Source organism: Protopterus annectens, chromosome 16.part0 (assembly GCF_019279795.1).
Source record: "Protopterus annectens isolate FY-2018-M chromosome 16.part0, PAN1.0, whole genome shotgun sequence".
Classification (NCBI taxonomy): Eukaryota; Metazoa; Chordata; order Ceratodontiformes; family Protopteridae; genus Protopterus; species Protopterus annectens.
In genome coordinates, this window is record NC_056750.1 from 517607015 (window position 1) to 517630030 (window position 23016).

Sequence of the window (23016 nt, forward strand, 5' to 3'; positions counted from 1 at the left end):
ATTGAATGTATCATTGCTGCATTATTATTTTTTATCCATGAGTATTTAGAGCAGATGAAAGTCTGTCCTTTTCTCTCTAAATTGCACTGCTTTGCAGACATCCTAATGCAGAGCCTTGATCATGATGTTGAAACTTTTATTGACTAAATGGGGCAACAACTTGTTATATTTTCAGTTTTTTTTCTTTTAACTGCCAGGCACAATTGTTCTCTGTCCCTTCCTTTTAAGTTGTAGGGCATATGTATCCACTTTGGGAATATGTTATAACTGCAAATTGTCAAAATAGATTTCCGTATTTTGTGTCACTTTGATGAATTGTGACATGGATTGGTGTTTTTGAGGTCCACAATGTCCTCAAAAACATGGATAACCGCAAAAGACCATTTCCTCCTGATGATTTTCATTTGTATTGTTGTACTATTGAGAGAGAACAGCAAGCTTCCCCTGCGAGCACAGTACAGGTTAGTGATAAGAAAATCCTACTCCTTGAGGCTCAGAATGTACTGCCCTTTCTGAGACATAGGAAGCTTGTGAGCTTGGCTCACAGGGCATCTTGTCTGTGTAGAGGATTATTTATCATGTGCAACCAAAAACAGTAACATTAAGGAATAATTTGTTCAGACTTTAAAAACTTGCAACATATTTTACATTTTCTTTATTACACTCCCATGTGGGTGGTAACATGCCTTTAACTGAACAGACGTTATGGATGAACATGTACAGCAGTGGTAGCTGTAGCCAAGAGAAGCCTGTTTTCCAGTGAATCATTTATCTATTAAGAGCCTAGTTCCCCTTTCTTCTTCAAATTGCAATTGTGGGTGCTTCTGACTTTCAAGATATTGCACTCCTTAAGTGCTATGGCTGCAATAGTAGTTTCACTGTGACCAAAATTATTTTCATCTTAACATGAGGTTAGAATAATAGCTCTATGATTTTAGGAGGTTATTTGCTAAACCTTTCACACCCTTTGCACTTCACATTTATCTTTTACGTTCACAGCTACACAGCTGCTATTCCTTGTTAAACATACTGTTTTGCTTTGTTCTGAAATTAGCTGCAAAATTAGCCAATCCTGCTATGTTCTTTTAAATGTTTGTTCATTTAACTGAACCCAAAATTCCTCTTTCTTCCCAGAAGGGCAAGTGGAGACCCATTTTCTTACAGGATGTTTCCATTAACTGTTCTCAGTAGTGCTGACATAAAGATTGTCTTGGAATATTGAACCTTAAGGGGGAAACAACAGTATACTCCTCCATCTCTATATTTGGTATAACACACCAAAGTCATGCCCAGTGCTTTTTATAGAGGAAAACTTGTACTTAAATTGAAATCGATGAGTCCTCAGTATCCTATATATGCAGTATTTAAAAGTCAAGCACAGAAGTTTGGAAGAACGTGTATATCTACATTCATTTCAGCTAAATCATAAATACTGTCAGGCCATTCAGAAGCCATTCAGTTAATACATATCTGTGTCTTAAGTCAGCTTTCAGCAACAGTCTTGCAGTTTTGAATCTTTCTCTATTTCTTTTCTGATTAACTACACATACTGCTTTCTGCCTTTCTAGCATTGTTCTCTTAAAGATGAGGAATAATAATTTTTTTTTTCGTCTCAGGTGCTCTGCAGTAGTTAGTGTCCCCTGCAGTACTTCATCTGTGATGAGACCACAAGAAGGAGTGGACAGAGCTTAATTTCTGCATTTTTAGTTGTGTAAAATAGGATTGTTTTTCCAAGAAACTTCATGCTGAAACAAGCTGGATATAGCAGTTTGAATGTAAAATTCTCTCTCCAACACATCTGCATTGCTTTATGAAAAAATACTCTCCCTTGTTTCATCTGAATTGTCCTGATCACATTATGCTTTGTTTCTGACAAATTTTTCTTTTCTAGGCATCCATAATTTTGACAAAAGTCTTTTAAGTTCAGAGGTGTAAAAGTAACTAAGGGATCTGGTAACCTTCGCTTGGACAGACTATGGGTTCTGTTAGTTCTTGTTTCTTTTCTCAGTACACAAGTCCATTCCACTAAGAGATGTTTTATGAATTTCATAGAATTCACCCACAAGCTTTTTTTATGTACATACCTTTATTAAAACTTTGACACGGGTACACTTACATTAATATAAAACAAAATGTAACATTTTTTCATGCAGTATAAAACATTATCATTCATCTCATATTGCAAAAATTGTTCAGCTCCTTTATTCACTTAAACCTCACTCTTCCTCCTTTTCTTGAGCAGCGTTTTGCATGTATTCTTCCAACAGAACAGATTCCATTTACTTAAATATAATTTGCTGTCTTTTTCTAAAGATCCAGCTATTTTGTCATCTTTATAGTTATCACTTAGTTAAATTTCATTTGTATTTTGATTTCCACTTTCTAGTAATTGTTTTCTTTGCAGCTGGTAGCATCAAACTTAGTAAGGTCTTATTCTTTCTGGGCAATTCAGAGCTTATGTTGTAGCTCAGAAGTACCTTTTCCTTATTTACAATTTTCTCCCCCAACATTTCTTACAGAACACTTTGTAAGAACAGTGTCCCCAATTACCTCTCCCATCACACCTCCAGCATTTGCTGTCTACCCGAGAAAAATTCTCTGAAGTCTACTTTGAGCATGAAAATGTCCATGCAAACACTTCCCAAGCAAAAATCCTAAGCTTTCTGGGCTTTGCATACATGGGAGCCATATGGATTTCTTTCCATTGTTCCTTAGTAATTTATCTTTGCAGTCTTGCTTCCCAATCTTTTCTAACCTCCTCTGATTGTTATAGATGTTCATTGTGTTTCACTGTTGCAGTCATTACAATTGGGTTATCCTGCTGGCAGGCTACCCGCAGTCGGCCTGAATTCCAAAGTCTAGGTCCGGCGTCGGTTGCTGTCGCCTCCTCCCTGACGTCAGTGTGCCAGGGGTATAAAAGATGCAGCCGACGCCATTTTCTTCAGTCTTTCTTGCTGCGTGGTGCCCGAAGCAAAAGCAGTTCGCAACTGCCAGTTGGCCTACTCCTGAGCTTTTCAAGCTCGAATTTCAGATCCGAAGTCTTCATTAAAAGCTAAGTACCCCATTGGGGAAACTTTTTTCTTGCTCCAGACTGATGTCAGAAAAAGTTAATAATTGTATTTCTTGTGGGAAGCAAATACCTCATAAGGATTTTCATTCTTACTGCATTCCTTGCCTAGACCCTGACCACGACGTTGCTAGTTGTCGCTTTTGTGCTAGATTTAACCAACGCACTGTTAAGCGTCGGTACGATTTTGCATTTCATTACTTTGGCAGAAGATTTAATTATATAATGCCGTCGGAACAGCCGACTACTGGAATTTACAAAAAACGCAAGGGAAAAGAGGAGGACAGGCATCCGAGGTACAAAACCGACGACAAGGCTTCTTCTAGGCCAGTCGCCGGTTCTCAGTGAGGCACTTTTGCAGCCCCTGACTATCGCTACTTTAGAGCTGCAGGCCGATACCGACTCCTACGTGGAGTCAACCAGGCCTACAGAAACTCAAGGTATTGGACCTTCGGAAACCATTCCCTCAGATGGGTCCGGAGCCGCTGAGCAGGCATCGGCTTCTGAGAGCGTTTTCAGACCTGCACAATTATATGTTAAAACTACTTCAGCTACAAAGGCAAAGACTAAAGCAGCTTTAAAGACAAAGAAACAAGTACAACAGTCCCATGGACAGGCCTCCATGCCTAAAAAACAGATGCTCAAAATGGCCAAAGACCTAATTACTTTGATCAGGGGTTCTCATCCCCCTCCTGACAAGAGGCCTAGGCAAGAGGTAGAATATGAATCTTCAGATCAGGTTTCCATTTCATCTGATTCCTCTTCTGATCAGGAATACTCTCTTCCTCCTTATGAGGATTCTGATGCTGAAGAATCTATCCCCTCAGCTTCTCCTCCTGAGGATTATTCTTTTGGGGAAACACTGCATACCATGAGGGAGCATTTCCACTGGGAGAGCCAAGATTATTCAGAATCTAAGAAAAGGCTTAGAGACCTTATTTTACTGCCTCAGCACAGGCCCCTGGCCATTCCTCCTGTGCTAGACATTGTAGATGATGTATTTTCTGGAGTCCAGTTGACTCCAGACTCCTTACCTCCAGCTCCTGTTAAGTCAGACAGATACTTCAGGGTCCCAGACTCCCACAAATTTCTTTTTAAAAACCCTGCTGCTGACCCAGAAACTATCTGTCCGGGTTCCAAGGGGGTCAAGGCTTCCACTGGAAAAAAAACCCACCCCCTCTGACAGAGATTCCAGGGCACTGGACAGATGGGGAAAAAAGATTTACACTTCTGCTACCTTGGCTATAAGAGCTTTAAATTGTCAGTTTCACATGCTTAAATATCAGCAATACATTATGTCACTGCTTAAACAGAAAATGTTGACAAATTCTGAATGTGCAGAAAATAAATGCAGGATTTATTGCATGCAGCTGAACAAGTTGGAAAGCATACTTTACAGTGTGATTTTGATTCTTTGGAGGCCTCCTGCAGAGCCGCTGTTACGGGTTCTGTCATTAGGAGGCATGCTTGGTTAAAGGAACAGAATCTGCCTGATCATGTTAAAACAAAATTATTAGATGCTCCATTACAGCATGATGCCTTGTTTGGTGTTAAAGCAGAAGAGGTGTTGAAGAAAATGGAGGACAAAGCCAGATCTATGCAAATAGTCAAGGATTTCTTACAGGTACAGCCTCCAAGATTTAGCAGACACTGGCCTACAAAGAATTGGTCCTTTCCAGTGTCAGACAGGCCACAAAGAGGCAGATACAGATGCCCTAGAGGCAGATCCCAGCCCCAAGGCTTATACAGGTCTAAACAATGGGGTGCTTCTACCTCCAAAAGCAGAGAAGACAAATCACAGCCGTACAGAAAGTAGTCCCAATGACTTCCCCCTGCCAGCGCCAAACACTTATCTTCTGGCAGCTCCTTTAGGGGGAAAACTAGCACTTTTTCTCAAAACTGGCACCTAATCACCCAGGACAAATGGGTCTTGAACATAGTGTCACAAGGTTAAAGTTTCCACTTTTGCACTATGCCAAGGGCAAACGGTATGCCGGACCTGCCAAAAAATCAATGGGCAGAGGCACAAAAACAAGTTTCATTCCTCATGGACATGAGGGCCATTCAGCAAGTGCCACAACAAGAGCAGTGGCAAGGATTTTACTCAAGACTTTTCTTGGTGCCCAGAAAGGACAAAGCCTGGAGGCCAATACTCGACCTATCAATTCTAAACACATACGTGGATATTCCAAAATTCAAAATGTTGACTCTGCAGCAGCTTCTTCCCATGCTGGGCAAGAAGGCTTGACTTGTAACTTTAGACCTAAAAGAGGCATACCTGCTTGTTCCAATCAGACAATCATGCAGAAGATACCTCAGATTCATAGCTGGCTCAATGCACTACCAATTCTCTGCACTACCCTTTGGCTTATCTACTGCGCCTAGGGTCTTCACAAAATGCCTGGTACCAGTAATTGATTTTTGCAGACAAAGAGGAATACAAATATATCCTTACTTGGATGACTGCCTTATTCAAGCAGAGAACAAGGACATTCTACTACAGCATCTGGCATTTGTAAAAGGATTACTAACAGGTCTAGGGTACACAGTAAACGAAAAGAAATCAAAACTCGTACCTTCTCAAGAGAGAATATTCCTAGGTGCAAGCTTAAATACAACTGCCCAGATGGCTTATCTTATGCCAGACAAAGGCAACTGACTACTTATTTCAAAAAGTTGGCAGCAAACACCCAGTTTAACTGCAAGAAAAAGTCTGCAGGCTTTGGGCTTCATGGCATCATGCATTCTGCTAATTCCATATGCAAGACTGCATATGAGGAAATTGCAATGGTATCTAAAAAGTGTTTAGACTCAACATTGCCACAGCCTGGAAACAATAATTACACTCATTCCCTGCCTGCAACAGGAGTTTCGATGGTGGGCAAAGGCCTGTTACCACAACAAGGGGCAGCCATTCACCATACCCCCAGCCAGGCAGACATTGACAACAGATGCTTCGGATTATGCCTGGGGGGCCCACATAGCAGGAAGATGTATTCAGGGCTCATGGTCCTCAAACCAAATGCATCTACATATCAACCAAAAAGAGATGCTAGCTGTTCAAAATGCCCTGACAGCCTTCAAGGACCTACTTCATCCAGGACAACTAGTGATAAGGACGGACAATACTACAGTCATGTGGTACATAAACAAGCAGGGAAGCACACATTCCTACCCCCTTTGCATACTAGCCATGATTTTGTGGGACACAGCATTGACTTACCAGGTACATCTGCAAGCACAATTCCTGCCAGGAAGGATAAATACTCTGGCAGACGAACTAAGCAGAAACCTCTTGGATCCCCACGAGTGGAAATTGGATTCACAAGTCTTCAACATGATAACAAGAAATTGGGGGTGCCCAGACATAGATCTATTTGCCACCCCTCACAACTGCCAACTACAGAGATTCTGCACAAGGACTTATCACAAGCAAGCATGGAAAGTGGATGCTCTATCTTTCAGCTGGAAAAACTTAATAGTATATGCCTTTCCCCCACTGCCTCGACTCCCCAAGGTACTCCTAAAGGTCTGACAAGAGAAGCCAAAAATTATATTGATTGCCCCAGACTGGCCCCGGCAGCACTGGTACCCAATCATCAGGAACTTGACTCAATGCCCAGCATGGGCATTACCTCATATTCTTCACTTACTGACCCAACAAAACAGTCAGATCCTACACAGCCAACTCAGGACCTTAAATCTAGCAGCATGGCGGATAATGTAGCTTTTCAAAACACGCCTCTCTCTAAAGCGGTGATGGATGTTATTTTGGAGGCCAGGAGGCCCAGTACCAGAAAATCTTATGCAGAAAAATGGAAGAGATTCTGTGCTTGGAACCAGGCACAAGGAATTAACATGACTGTTCCAAATATCCCTCAGATTTTACAATACTTAACTGAGGTGCTGGACAAAGGCCTATCCTTTTCATCAATTAAGATTCATGCCTCTGCCATTTTCAGCTCATTACAATACAGAGCCACCTATTTTTTCTCATCCTTTATTAAGGCAGTACCTCAGAGGAGCCAAAAACTTACGGCCTCCAAGGAGATCACCAATACCTGCATGGGACCTCAATTATGTCTTGGAAAAACACTCTGCCTCCTTTTGAGCCAGCCGCTACAGCTGACATAAAATTTTTATCATGGAAAACAGCTCTGCTCCTAGCAATAACCTCTGCAAGACGAGTCTCAGAACTACAGGCACTCATGGCTGTGGAACCTTTTATCATTTTTCATCCAGATAGGGTTTCTCTAAGGACAAACCCTACATTTATGCCTAAGGTAGTGTCCAGTGTGGCCCTCAACCAAACTATTCATTTGCCTATCTTTTATCCAAACCCACAGAATAACGGTGAGAAACTTCTGCATTCTTTGGACATACACAGACAACTGCGCTTCTACTTGGGCAGAACCAAAGCTTTCAGAAAGACTGAGCAATTACTGGTAGCATATGCTGCAGGATCACAAGGAAAGGCTTTCTCAAAGCAGACTATTTCCAAGTGGATAGGTCACTGCACTTGTTTATGCTATTCTCAACATGGCAAATCAGTGCTTAAGGGCATTAGGCCACATTCAACCAGAGCAGCAGCCACTTCAGAAGCCTTCCTCAGAGGAGTGCCAACCAAAGACATTTTAGAGGCTGCAACCTGGAGTTCAGTGCACACTTTTACAAAGCACTACCACTTACCACTCTACTCCAAATCCAGGGCAGGCTTTGCCACTGCAGTCCTGCAGGGCCTCATAGCTGCTCCTAATTCTGTTTAGTTACAGCCTCCCAACCTTAGCTTTGGGATTCAACCCAATTGTAATGACTGCAACAGTGAAACATGATGAACGTAGTACAGTTGTGTACCTACCATAAATGTAGATGTTCGAGTGTATTCACTGTTGCAGTCCAGGTTACCCACCTACCATCCCCCTTTTCCTTTGCTGGGACTTATCTGTACTTCTCTATTCTATACAACCTATGTGGTGTATTTGCTTGTAGATGAAGGAAAAGTTGTTTTTTGTGCATGCATGCTAATTGGCATAATTTAGCATACCATTTTAGGGGCACCTGACATCTGGGGCAAGAAAAACTGAAGAAAATGGCATCGGCTGCATCTTTTATACCCCTGGCACACTGACGTCAGGGAGGAGGTGACAGCAACCGAGCCGGACCTAGACTTTGGAATTCAGACCAACTGCGGGTAGCCTGCCAGCAGGATAACCCAAATGTAATGACTGCAACAGTGAATACACTCTAACATCTACATTTATGGTAGGTACACAACTGTACTTTATTTTTTTTATTATTATTTATTTATTTATTTAACATTTGTTAACCGGGAAAGTCCGACTTGGAACGAAGCCAATTTTCAGCGGAGGCCCGGGGAGAAAGGCTCCACATGCATGTATTTGTAACATGGGAGGAAACCCGAGCACCCGGAGGAAACCCACACGAACGCAGGGAGGACATGCAGACTCCACACGGAAGGCACCCCAGCCAAGAATCTAACTGGAGAACCTCTTGCTGTGAGGCGACAATGCTACAGCTGCACCACTGCGCTGTCCACTTTATTATAATAGTTGTACAATATTTTATATGCTTGCTAAGTATCCTTTTTTTTAAACAGCACCTTCTTTTCTAAACTTGACAAAAGTGTACCACAGCTGGTCTATCACTTGGCATTCTCCTTTCCTTTTCCCTTTGCCTATAATTTCTCGTCCTTGATACAGACGAGAGTCTTTAACCTGTAGTCCACCTCCTGCTTGGTTTCATCCCACTCCGTTATTTGCTACCAGTGCCTTGGTTCCTTTACTAATTTTCTCAAGTAAATTTTAGTTCGGTCTTGCCTTTATGTACCCTTATTTGCAGCCGTCCCTGTTGGTCAGATCTCTTTTCTGTATTCCCATTTTGGCTAAGTTATTAGAGTAATTTTTCTTCTTTGATTATAATGTTCTGAATGGTTGCTGCTATTCTCCTTAAGGACCTGCATCCAAAATCCCTACCCTCTTCTTACCCCCGTCATAATTTTCATCTCCTTTCATTTGTTATGTCTGCAAGCATCAGCTGTGCAGCTTATAAGTATCCCTTCAAATCTGGTAATCCTAAACTACATTGTAGGCAGTCTCACCCTCCAGCTAAAGAAAAAAGGGTTCTAAACATGTCTCTTAAGTTTACTCAAACGCCTACCTCCCAGAAACCGGCTTTTCAGGATACGCTGGGTTCCATTTGACATTTTACCCTTTTCCCTCAGCCAAGTTCCCCTTATGCCTCTGTCTCTTCCAAAGTAGTTAAAGATCAGAACAGACTCTTGGAGTCTATTATCCACCAGGGGTATTTCCTGGTTTGGAAATCCCTTCCTCCCTCTGTGGGCATCCCTCAACCTCATCGGGAACAACTTTCTCTTTTTCCAGAGGTGCTCCATTCTTTTTAGTCGAGGGCACCATTCAAGCTGTACCTCCTGTCCAGGTGGGGAGAGGGGGTTTATTCCAGAATGTTTTTGGTTCCCGGAAAGGAGGGCACTTTGAGACCAATTCTGGATCTTTCCCAGCTCAATACCTTTGTCAAGATTCCTTCCTTTCAAATGTTATCTCTTCAGAATCTCTCCCGTTCTACCCTAGGCCTTTCTGCTCTCTCTGGATTTCAGATGCCATCCTTCATATCCCCATCCATCCCCTTTTCAGGAAATATTTGTTTTTGTGTTTCCTCCTTGAATTTTCAGTTCTCTACTTTGACCTTTGGCCTCTCTACTGCCTCAAGGGTTTTCACCAAATGTCTCGCTCCTGAAGTTGCCTTTTGGAGGATGAGAGAAGTTCAGGTCTTTCCATATCTGGATGATCTACACATTCGAGCCCCCCCCCCCCCAAAAAAAAAAAAAGGTGTGCTTCAGGATCTCCAGTTTACTGTTTCCATGTTAGACTCTGGGGTTCCCTATAAACTTCTACAAATCAGCTTCGGATGCCTTCTCAGCATCATGTTTTCTTTTGTTGCAAACTTTGGACCATTCCCATGCTAGCATCTGTGCCTGCCCCCAAGGCCCTGTCTCTTGTTGCCTTTTTGCAGTCTCTTCTTCCTCTGACTTCATTCACAACCAGATAATTTCTCAGATTCCTCAGGTTTATGTCTTCCACCATTGTCTTGCTCCTTCTGGCCAGGCTCCACATGAGAAAGTTTCAGTGGTACCTCATCAGTGTGGCTGCAACATTGACACTTGGACTTCCCAGTACCATTTCTTCTCTATCTCAAGCCTGAGGTTCAGTGATGAACTCATCAACTTTCTCCCAACCCAGGACTTCCTTTCCAGGACCAACTCAAGAGCTCTTTACAGAGTCCTCAGAGAGGGAATGGGGGGGGGGTGTCTGCTCCAGGTCTCTCAAGGTTCAGGGTTTCTAGCCTCCTCATCAGAGGTCAGACCACATCAGTTGAAAGGAGATGGGGGACTCTGCTAGCTCTTCAGGCTTTTCATTCCCTCTTTTTTCCTTGGCCCCTCACAATTTTCACAGGCAGTACCACAATGATTTAGTATGTTAACAAGCAAGGAGTACAATGTCCTATCTTCTTTGCAGACTGGCTCTTCATGTCGGCAATTTAGCTGTCCAGTTTCAAGTGACTCTTGGCAGTTTACCTTCCCTTTGAGCACAGTCTAGTGGCAGACTCTGAGTAGATCCAGCACATAAGCTCATGAATGGATGCTTCAGTCAGATGTGTTCCTGGACATTGTCTGCTGGTGGGGTATTCCTCAGGTAGATCTTTTTGCCTCCCCTCTGACCAGGCAAGTTCCTCTATTCTGTTGCAGAGTCATAAGTCCTCTGGCTTGTAAAGTGGATGCCTTGTCTTTTCCTTGAAAAGAAATGTTTCCATACACCTTCCCTTTCTCTGTTAGCATGAGTCTTCCATAAGCTCAGGCAGGGCTCAACCAAAATCTTGGTAATGACTCCCTTTTGGCCTAGACAGCATTGGTTCCCCCTTCTTTCTCACTTTGCCAAGGGCACTTACCACAAGTTACCTTTCCGGTTGGACCTTCTCACAAAAGACTGATGCTTTAGGTGATAGGATTTTGCTCCTTTTAGGCACCTTTCTTCTGAGGACGTACTTTGGGTCCTGCAGGAGGCCAGGAAACCCACTACCAGGAAATCATATATATTCAAATATATGAGATTTTCTGTCTGGTGCCTCTGTTGTCCTCAGGATCCCCTACCTCTGATTCTGTCATGTGTTTTAATTTCTCCAAGACTTTTGGGTTTCTAATACCATGATGGGAACGGACCCCATTCCTAAGCCAAAGTATGATTAAAGTTCAGGAAATTAGTATTTTAATCTTTGTTAGCCAGAAGTGCTCTTTGTAGCACCAGCATTGTGCCCAATGTTGATTCCTTCTACAGTTTGTATGGAGTTGCATGTATCTGTAACATACCCAAGTTTGATTGTAAATTATTTTTTATAGACCTATTGCTCCTACTACTGTTGCACTTGTCTGGGTATCCTCCTTCTGCATTGACCTCATTTCTGCCTTTAAATCCCGGTATTTTATGACTTTATGTGTCTGTACGTAATCTACTGTGGTCACTAAGTGTAGCAGTTTCAGTGATCTATGCTACTTTTTTCTTTTCTTTTCCTGGACTATGTCTGGTTTTCTCGCGTTTATTTTTTGAACTATTTTCAGTAGGTAATCCCATGTGATATAAACTTTATTTTGTGTAATGCATTGTGGCTCTTGTTTCCAGTGCTTCTCAGCTACTTCAAAATTATAATGTTTGCACAATCCCCAGTGCAACGGTCTTGACACATACTTGTGCTTTACAGTATATGGTCTTTTTGTCATTAGTAATCTGTCTCTCATTTGTGTAATCAACTCTATTCTGGGTTAGTATATTCTTCAGTTAAAGTTCACCTGTCAGTAATTTCTGCATGTCTGCCCTTGACTCTTCCACTAGCTCCTAGATTTGAGGTCAAGCAACTTCTTAAAGGTGTCCTTCATATCAGGCCTCCCAGGAAGCGTAGTTTGTAGTTGAAAAATTGGCTCTGGCTGCTTTTGACCCTGCTTCTTCAGCTTCCTTATGACATTGTACTTGAGACTACTGATGTTCTTCATGTTTCACTGTTGCAGTCATCACACTTGGGTTATCTGCCTGCAGGTAGCCCTCAGTCAGCCCGAATACCAGAGTCTTGGGATTTCTGCGTTGGATACTGTTGCCTCTTCCATGACGTCAGGGGTATAAAACATACAGCCGATGCCATTACATCATCTTTTCTTGCCGCACGGGAGCCCGAAGCAGAAGCAGTTTGCAAGTGCCGGTCGACGGCTACCTGAAATTTTCGTTTTTCAAACCTGAAGTCTTCTAAAGCTAAGTACCCTGTTGGTGATCCTTTTTTCTTGCTCTAACAGATCTCAAAAACAGTTAGTTGTCTGACATATGGAAAGCAAATACCTCAGAGATTTTCATTCTTACTGCATCACCTGTTGACCCAGACCACAACATTCCTCGCTGTTGGTTTTGTGCCTTGTTTAATGCCAGAATTATTCGTCGTCGGGCTATCTTTGTCGTTAAATTCTTTCGCATTCGTTCTCTGTATTCCAAAATGGCTTCGATAAGTCATCCGACTACCGATCTTCTGAAAAAAACGTAAGCATAAAGACAGAGACAGACCGCATAGGTCCAAAACTGCCGACGATGCTTCTGTTAAGCTAGTTACCAGTCTGCCGGTACTCAGCGAGGTGCCTTTGCAGCCCCTGATACCCGCTTCTACAGATTTGCAGGCCTCTGCTGTGACCCATTCGGAGTCCGGAATGCCGCGAGATCTTTCTTCGACTATGGAACTTGCGGATGTCTCTACCTTGGATGGGTCCGTAGCCACTGTGCAGGCACCAGCTTCTGAGGGTGTATTCTGACCTTCCGATGTTCGTATTAAGCCAACTACTTCATTTCTGATGAAAACTACCGAGTTTCTCAGGCCCAGAGTTGGTACTATGCCTAGAAAACCGACAACCAAAGTGTATGCTCATGCTCCCATGCCACAGAAACAAATGCTTAGAATGGCTGAAAACCTTACAACTTTAATTAGGGGAAGCCGGCCTTCCCCCTCTAAAAGACAAAAAAATTGATTTTCCTTCTGATTCTGCAGACCATGAGTCCAATTACTGTGATCCCTCTGATTACCAGAACATACCCTTATCTACCTATGAGGATTCAGATGCAGAGGATTCCATTCTCTCTGCCTCCCCTCCAGAGGACTTTTCTGTTGGTGAAACGTTGCATAACTTAAGAGAGCATTTCTGCTGTGAATGCCAGGACTACCCACAGTCCAAAAAGACTCAGAGAATTTTTAGACTTGCTTCAACACAGGCCTCTAGCTATACCCCCTGTCTTGGATATTGTAGATGATGTCTTCATGGAATCCAGTCTTACTGCTAATACTTTAGCACCAGCTCCTAGAAAGCCTGACAGGTAGTACAGAGTACCTGACTCTCTCAGATTTCTCTCTTAAGAATCCTACAGCGATCCAGAGACCATTTTCCAGGTACCTAAAGGTATTAAGGCTACTACAGCCAAAAAATTACCTCTACGGATGGGGATTCTACAGCTTTAGCCAGATGGTGTAAGAAGATATATACCTCTGCAACTCTTGCCATCAGGGCTTTAAATTGTCAGTTTCACATGTTGAAGTACCAGCAGCATGTTATGGAACTAATTAAACAAAAAATTATGTTGCTTCCAGATTATACAGAAAATAAAGATTTACAAGAGTTAATGCATTCTGCAAACCACATTAGTAAACATACTTTGCAGTGTGGTTTTGATGCCTTAGAAGCATCTTGCAGGGCTGCTGTCACTGGGTCTGTACTGAGAAGGCATGTTTGGCTGAAGGAACAAATCTTGCCAGACTATGTCAAAACAAAATTACTAGATGCTCCATTAAACCAGGAACGTTTGTTTGGCACAAAAGCAGAAGTAGTTCTTAAAAAGATGGAGGAAAAAGCTAAATCTATGCAAACTATTGAAAGATTTCTTACAGGTACAGCCACCTAGATTCAATAGGCATTGGCCTTCTAAAAACTGATCCTTTCCAATCCCTCCCAGGCCTTCTCAGTCCAAACTCAGGGGCAACAGACCACCAATACTACAGTCTCAGGGTATGCAGAGATCTAAACAATGGAGTGCTCCCACCTCAAAAACAGGGAGTGGTAATCCATCCCCTTATGGAAAAAGTTGACAATGACTTGTCTATCATCCTTCCCAAACACGCCCAAGTACTTGCACCCCTAGGAGGAAAACTCGCCCTGCATACAAAAAACTGAATGTCCATTACCCAGGACCAATGGGTCCTAAACAATTTATCCCAGGGATACAGATTCTACTTCCACTCACTGCCAACCTCAAGCGGGTTGCCAGGCCTTCACCAAACCAGTGGGCAGAGGCTCAAAACAAGTACTTTCTCTTCTCAGTATCAGGGCTATTCAACCTGTTCCAGTAGAGTAAAGAGGACAGGGTTTCTACTCAAGACTGTTCCTGGTGCCCAGAAAAGAGAGCTCTTGGCACCCTATCCTGGATCTGTCCATTCTCAACACCTTCCTGGTGCTCCCAAAATTCAAAATGCTTACACTACAACAGCTGCTTCCTATGCTAGCCAAGAACTCCCGGCTAGTCACCCTAGACTTAAAAGAAGCTTATCTGCACATCCCCATGAGGGAATCTTGCAGGGCAGGCTGTATGCACCATCAGTTCTCTGCACTTCCCTGTGGTTTATCTACTGCACCCAGGGTATTCACAAAGTACCTGGCTCCAGCCATTGCATACTGCAGGCAGAGAAATATTAAAATTTACCCATACTTAGACGATTGCCTGATTCATGCGGACAGTCAGGAATTGCTACTTCAGCACCCGGCATTTGAAAAGAGACTTCTCACTTTTCTGGGGTACACCATCAACGAAAGGAAGTCACATCTGGAGCCCAGCCAAAAGATTGTATTTCTGGGAGCAAGCTTGAACACAACTTCCCAGATGGCATTCCTCACTCTAGAATAGCAGATTTATTTGACAAACTACTTCAAACTAATGGCCACCAAAACCCAGCTATCTGCAAGAAAAGTACTGCAAGCCTTAGAGTTCATGGCCTCATGCATTCTACTAATTCCATATGCAAGACTGCATATGAGGAAACTTTAATGGTACTTAAAAATGTCTGGTGTCAACATTCTCAGGACCTGGAAACACTGATTCCTATCATTCCTTGCCTAAGGGCAAAGTTCCTTTGGTGGGCAGAGGCTTTCAACCACGACAAGAGACTTCCTTTCACTCAACCCCTCGCCACTCAAACCCTGACAACAGACTCATCAGACTATGCATGGGGGGCTCACATGGCAGGCAAATGGATTCAAGGCAAATGTAGCCCAGGACAAGTTCACCTGCATATCAGTCAAAAACAAATGTTAACTGTACAGAATACTCTGACAGCGTTCAAATATCTTCTCTTTCCAGGACAACTCTTGATAAAGACAGACAACACCACAGTTATATGGTACATAAACAAGCAGGGGGGGAACTCATTCCTATCCACTCTGCAGGTTAGCCATGGCCTTGTGGAACACAGCCTTGAGCAACCAAGTGCACCTGCAAGATCAATTCCTGCCAGGGAAATGAAATTCATTGGCAGACGACTTGAGCAGAAATCTACTGGACCCACACAAGTGGAAGCTGGAACCCAACTCATTCAAACTTCTAATCCACAGGTGGGGGACACCAGAGGTGGACCTCTTTGCCTCCCCCCAAAACCTTCAGTTGAGCAAATTTTGCACCAGAAATCTTCACAGCCAAGCATGGAAAGTGTATGCCCTATCATTTACATGGGAAAAACCTCTCAATTTATGCCTTTCCCCCTCTGTCCCTCCTCTCCTACGTACTACTCAAGATTAAACAGGACAGACCAAGGACAATCCTTATTGCCCCAGACTAGCCACGGCAGCAGTGACACCCACTCTTATGCAGTCTGACAGCATTGCCACCTACCTCAGATCCCCTCCCTGCTGTCCCAGCAGGAGGGACAGATTTAGCATCCTCAGCTGCAAACACTGAATCTTGCCGCCTGGCTTATTCCATGAATACGCCACCAGCAACCCTCAGCAAACAGTTGCTGGACATCATCCTTGAGGCCAGAAGGCCTAGTACTAGGAAATCCTATTCAGAAAAGTGGAAAAGATCCTGTTCTTTTAACCAGTCTCAAGGAAAGCACACAGCTGTGCCCACCTTACCTCAAATCCTAAATTACCTAGCAGAGCTGCTGCACAAAGGCCTATTCTTATTACTTATGATTCATGCCTCTGCCATCTCAGCTCATTACAATATTGAGCCACCTGTCTCTTCTCAACCTTTTATCAAACAGTTCCTGAGAGGAGCTAACAATTTTAAGACCCCCGAGGAGAGCTCCCACTCCTGCCTGGGACGTTAACTTTGTACTAGAGAAGCTCACGCTTCCCCCTTTTGAGCCTTCTGCTACAAAAGAGTTAAAATTCCTCTCTTGGAAAACAGCCTTACTTCTAGCCATCACTTCAGCAAGAAGAGTGTCTGAGTTACAGGCACTAATGGCTGTGGAACCCTTCATTTTCCATGCTGACAGGGTTTCCCTCAGGACTAACCCATCCTTTATGCCCAAGGTGAGTATTCAGTGTGGCTTTAAACCAATCCATCCATTTACCAACCCTTTTCCCCTAATCCTCAGAATAAAGGGGAAAGGATCCTGCACTCCTTGGACATGCACATACAGCTCAGGTTCTTCCTTGACAGTACTAAGCCTTTCAGAAAATCTGACCAGCTGGTAGTCAGACTTGCTACAGGGGCAGAGGGCAAGACCATTTCAAAGCAAACCATTTCCGAATGGATAGCGCACTGCATCCATTTCTGGTGCAAACACCATGGAAAACCTACGTCGCAGGGGATCAGAACCCCTTCCACTAGGGCTACCCCAACCTCTACAGCATTTCTCAGGGGAGTCCCTACCAGGGACATCCTGGAAGCTCCAACCTGGAGTTCTGTACACACCTTCACCAAGCATTACCACTTACCTGTCTTTTCTAAATCCAGAGCTGGATTTGCCAGAGCAGTCTTACAAGGCCTGCCAGCCAGCCCTAATACTTCTTGACTGCCTCCATCCTTCCTCAGCTTTGGTAATCAAACCAAGTGTGATGACTGCAACAGTGAAACACGAAGAACATAGTACAGTTGTGTACACCTACCATAAATGTAGATGTTCAAGTGTATTCACTATTGCAGTCCTGGTTACCCTCCCTCCAGCCCCCTAACCTTTCATTGCGTTCTACCTATCCTCTTTTTGGCCATATCTTATGGCAGTGGTGTTTACTTTTTACTGGAAGTGTTCCACACCATGTAATTGCTTCCTATTTTGGGGGCTCCTGACATCTGGAGCAAGAAAAACTGATGTAATGGCATCGGCTGCATGTTTTATACCCCTGACGACCTGACATCATAAAAGAGGCAACAGCATCTGACACAGAAATCCCAAGACTCTGGTTTTCGGGCAGACTGAGGGCTACCTGCAGGCAGATAACCAAAGTGTGATGACTGCAACAGTGAATACACTCAAACATCTACATTTATGGTAAGTGTACACAACTGTACTTTCTTTTGGCTCTCACTTCAGCCAAGAGTGTGTCTAAACTTCAGGCACTCCTGGCTGTTCCTCCTTTCTTAGTTTTCCACACAGACAAGGGTGTCTGTTCATACTAACCCTTCTTTTATGCACAAGGTTGAACAAGATGTCTCTTAATCAGTCTATCCATCTGTCTTCTTTTTTTTCTTCTCTGCAGTCTACCACTGAGAAAGTTCTTCAAATCTTGAATTTGCATAAACAGCTCAGATATGTGGATAAAAAAAAGTTGTGTACTGACCATAATGTTCCATCTGTGTTGTCCATTTACATTGCCTCTTAACCAGTGGGGTTTCGGATCTGAGTCAGCTGCTTTCCAAAGCTTTAGGCTCTGCAGCTCGTGCTCCTCCCCGACCCCTACCCGTCATACCTCACTCCCCAAAATTACCTCAGATCCAGTTTGCTGTCAATGACATGTACAGCTTCCAAAGAAAATTATACGTATATGAATATATAAACAGATAAAATCTTGTTCATAGGAAAAGCAGAGATCAGGAGCTCAAATCAAGGACAGTGGTTTCTAAAAGCGTATCTATCTGGTCCTCCATAGATGTGGAGAAGGGGGTAGGAGGGAAGGAAGGTTAAGGAAGAATGAAAATGGACAACACAGATGAAATGTTATGGTGAGTACATAACTTTATCTGATATTGCCATTTTCATTCATTCCTCAACCTGTGGGACCTGTTCCTAGCTACAGTAAACTCAGATGGTCCTCATGGAAGGATGTTCTAGATCACTGCAGAACCAAAGGCAGTTCTGTTTTTGAGGGTAATATCTAACTTGTAGTGTGAAATAAAGGTATGATAGTTGGACCACGAGGCAGCTGCACAAATGTCATGAATCGAGACCCTGGACCAAAAGGCTTGGAATGTTGACATGGGACTGGTTGAGTGGGCTTTGACCTGTGTTGGGCAAAGATGTTCCTTTAGATGCAAACACAAAAGAAATGCAGTCTCTTAACCATTTGGCTAACATGGTCTTAGAAACTGGTTTTCCTTTTCTAAAACTGACAAAGGATATGAACAATTGGTCAGACTTTCTGAATGATTTTGTCCTGTTTAGATAAAATCGTAGTTGTCTATGAACATCTAAGAGATAAAGGATATACTGTCCCTTGTACTGAAAATTGGGAAAAGACCGGTAGGTTGATGGACTGGTTAATATTATTCACTGTAGCAACTTTAGGTAAAAAGGAAGGGTTGGTTTGTAAGGTTACTGACTTTATGGAAAATTAAATAAGGTGTTTTGAAGGATAGGGCTTGTAATTCGGAAACTGTTCTTGCAGAAGTGATAGCAATCAAGAAGACATTTTTCCATGAAATTAATTTCAAATCTACTTTGGTTGAAGGTTCAAAAGGGGGATGGACTAGTGCCTGTAGAGCCAGAGTTAGATCCCAAGGGAGGAGTTGAATCCCTGACAGGAGGGCAAGTACGAAGGTACCTCTAAGAAAGGCTTTATACAATTTTGAAGAAGCTAGCGATGAATTTTCTCCAGTGTGATAATTTTGAGATGGCTGCCTGCTGTACCTTTACAGTGGAGTAAGTCGCCCCGTTCTGGAAAATATTAGCAAGGAAATTTAAGACTGCAGGAATGGGAGCAGTAGAGAGATCCAGTTGCTTCTGTTGAGTCCATATGAAAAATCTTTTCCATTTGATATGATACATTTTCTTAGTGGATGGTTTGTGGGATGAAATCAGAAACTTTTGGAAGGTGGATGAAAGCATGGAAAATCTAGCTATCATTGCAATTGGAGAAACCATGCGGTTAATTTTAGGCCTGGGAGGTCTGAGTGAATCTGCCCTGATGGATGGGATCTGGAATTATTTCCAATGTCCATGGAAGGCAGATCAGGCAAGATCAAAGGAAGGTGAACCAGACTTGTCGAGGCCAGAAAGGTGCAATGAGGATTATTCTGCTCTACAACCTGAGTGCTTTCTGAAGAAATCTGGAAATTAGTGGTAGAGGTGGGAATGCATAAAGTAGATCTGGGGGCCAAACATGAACTAGAGCATTTGTTTGCGGACTGTCCCTGAGGGAGGGATCAAGGCAAAAAATCTGCTGCGTTTGTTGTTGAGGGGATGCAGAGAGATCGCAGCAGGTTTGACTCCATTTGTGAAAGATTGTTTGCCACTGAGACTACTCATGAGGCATCAGTAAAACTTTGCTCAACCTGTCTGCTAGAATGCTGCACTCCCCGGAATGTGTGTTGCAGTTAGGAAGCGGTTGGTATTGATTGCCCATTGTCACACACTCATTGCTTTTTGACCAGGAGATAACACCTGGTTCCTCCTTGCTTGTTGTTTTACCTCACAACTGAGATATTGTTTGTATGTATTGGAATAGTCCCTAGAGAAGAAAGCTGTGTAAGGCTTATAGCACTTGGACTGCTTTCTTCTGGGCGTTCACATGCCTTTGGATCATCCATCCTAGGAAATGCCCCCCCCCTCCCCCCAAGCTGGGAGGCATCTGCGGTCAGTGTTGCATGGGGGGGGGGGGCATCTTTGATCGATTTATCTGAGGAATGAAACCACTAAAAATTAGTCTGTTTGCACACTCTTGCTAGTTTGATCTGATAGCTTAAAGGGTGCTGGTGTAAGGACCATTGGACTGCTAATGTCCATTGCAGAATTCTCATCCGTAGCTGTTCTATGTGGGTAACAAGGTAATTGTGGCAGCCATAGAGCCCAATGCTGTGAGCAAGGCTAGGTTTAATTAATATTCCCTGGCTTGGATGAGTAGGTGTCTGGTTGGATCTGTCAGGAGCCAATTGTTCAGGTAAGGAAACATATGGAATCCTTGCAGTTTCAAGTGAGCTGCGACTACCACCTTGCATGTTGTGAACACCCTGGAGACTTTTGTGAGACCAAACGGAAGGACTCAGAATTGGAAGTGGTTGGCTCCCAGCTTGACGCGAAGATACCTTTTGGAGTATTTTTCCAAGTACTCTTCCTTTAGGTCTATCGAGCACATCCATTAATCCATTTGCAGTAGTGGTAGAATGGACTGGACCGCGACCACCCTGAAGTTTGAGGTTTTTTCCTGACTTGTTCAGGGATGTCAAGTCCAGAATTGGCCTCATATCCCCTGTCTTTTTTTTTTGGTACTAAAAGAATCTTGCGTAAATTCCAGATCCGATTTGATCTGGAGGGATCATCTACATGATTACTTTCTAGCAGCTTTGCAATTTCTAAAGCTGCTGATTCCCTCTGATTGGATGAAACATCAGGGAGGGATCTCTTTGGTTTGGGATGTTTTAAAAAAGGAATGAATAGCCTCTGGATATGATCCTTTGCACATATAAGTTGTTTGTGATGGTTAATCAGGCTTGTGGGTGCAAGGATGAGGGCTCCCCGACTGCCTCCAGAGAGGGGCAGTTGGGCAGCCTTTCAGGAGAGCTGAAAGGGTCAGTCTGAGAACAAACAACAAGATCCTTATTTTTGCAGACAACCCCCCCATTCCATGTGGGCAGTGTCTACCATTTTAACTGTTTCCCCCTCTGCCTCTGGGGTATAGGTCTCCCAGAGATTCCTGAAAAGGACCTTGAGACTTCTTAAACCGCAATTTTTTTACTGCCATGCTGATTCCTGGAGAAGGATCTCTGTAGGGTGGAAAAACTGATTCTGATGGCAGACCATGTCTTTCTATCTTTCTCACAGTGGAAGTGTGTGTGTCTGATTTTGCATCTGATGATCTGGGAGCTATTTTGGGAGGCTTGCTGGAAGTAGAGGCTGACTTGTCCAGGGGAGTTCTTTCTGCTTTTTGGCAGGGGTTTGAGCCCCTGAAGTAGAGGAACCCGCAGCTGGTGCAGAAGATGGAAGAAGTGCCTTCAAAATAAGTTTATTTTTGAAGTCGGCCAAAGCACGGTAGTGAAACCCCTCTCAGATAGAGCAGTGGTTTTCAAGATGTTCAGGGCTGAGACAGTACATGCACTCCTGTGGGCATCGGACAAGAGAATCTTGTGCACACAGGAAGTGCACTTTTTTCTAAAGCCTAACAGCTTATTGGACATGTTAAAGAAGAGAAAGGAAAGGGAAAGTAAACTCCCACGAAGAACAGCTTGATTTCTAAATATAGGAACTAAGAAGAGGGGGGAAAGAGAGAAGAAAGATAGTATAGCAAAGAAAAATCAAACTCGTCTTGAATCACGAGAAGAAATGCAATGAAGCTCTAGCATACAGATCATGATGCTTCTTGACAGCGCCAGTTGAGATCGGAGGTAATTTGGGGAAGTGAGGAATGATGCGTAGGGAAGGAGCTTGAGCTTCAGAGCCTAAAGCTTTGGAAAGTGTCCATGGCTGGCCCGATGGTTGGATCTGAAACCCAGTGGTTGAGGAAGAATGAAATTGACATCTGAATGAGATCTGAAGGTATTTGCAAATCTGAGCAGCTTTTTGTTTCCTTTCATCCCTGGTGTTTGTGTTTGTCTGTTTCTAAGCAAACTGTCTTTTCCTGGATTTCTAAGGCCATTTGTTATTTTTATGGTGAATGTGTTTCCTTATCAGTAAAGACTCGGTCTACCTTTATTTTTCTCTCTCTCTTTTTGTAGGGGCTGGATACCAGTTCCATCCTTGAGGCTGCTACTTGGTCCTCCGTTAACTTTCTCTAAACATTACAAGTTGGATGTTATTTCCAGAGCCAAAGCTGGCTTTGCCAGGGCTATCCTGCATAGGTTTCTGGAGGGCTGTTCTTTGTGCCGTCGTACTCCCAGGCTTCCTCTTGATCTTTTGTCCTGTCCCTTAGGTTATGAATGCTACAGCAGTGATGTGGAAGGGCACAGTACAGTTGTGTGAAATCGTACCGTAATAGTAGATGTCCTTCTCTTCACTGTTCAGTATTCACTCCCTCCCTCCAGTTGTTTCTTGCCCTTCTGGCTGAAGGCTTTTCTTTCTCTTCTGGATGCACATGTTTATTGATCCTAGAGGCATTTATTCCTTCGGAAGCTTTTTCATTTCTGTTTGTTTGTGTTTGTACATCACCCTTATGCCCTACTTCTTGCATTGGGAGCAGCATACTTATGAAGTATGATTCCTGTGAGTACTATAGACTTTGGTATACTGGCCAGATGTTGGGCTAGTCTTGGAAGGAGATTCCTTTGGTTATGAATACTGCAGCAGTGAAGAGAAGGACATTTTACTGTTATGGTAAGATTTTGCACTGCTGTACTTTCTAACAGCGTCTCAAATCTCTCCTCTCTGCTGCCCATTGTCCTTTTATTCTGTGAAATCTCAGTGTTCATTTCTAGAAAGCTGTCCTTAGCCTGGGATTCATTCTGATTGGGTGACCACTCCAAACTGATAGAATC

The 23016-nt window shown here is 43.3% G+C and overlaps 1 protein-coding gene across 1 annotated transcript in view; it reads left to right on the plus strand.

Moving 5' to 3' along the window:
* SPTAN1 (spectrin alpha, non-erythrocytic 1) overlaps positions 1 to 23016 on the plus strand; it is a gene marked incomplete in the record, with an annotated part of 2849969 nt that overhangs the window by 1236723 nt on the left and 1590230 nt on the right.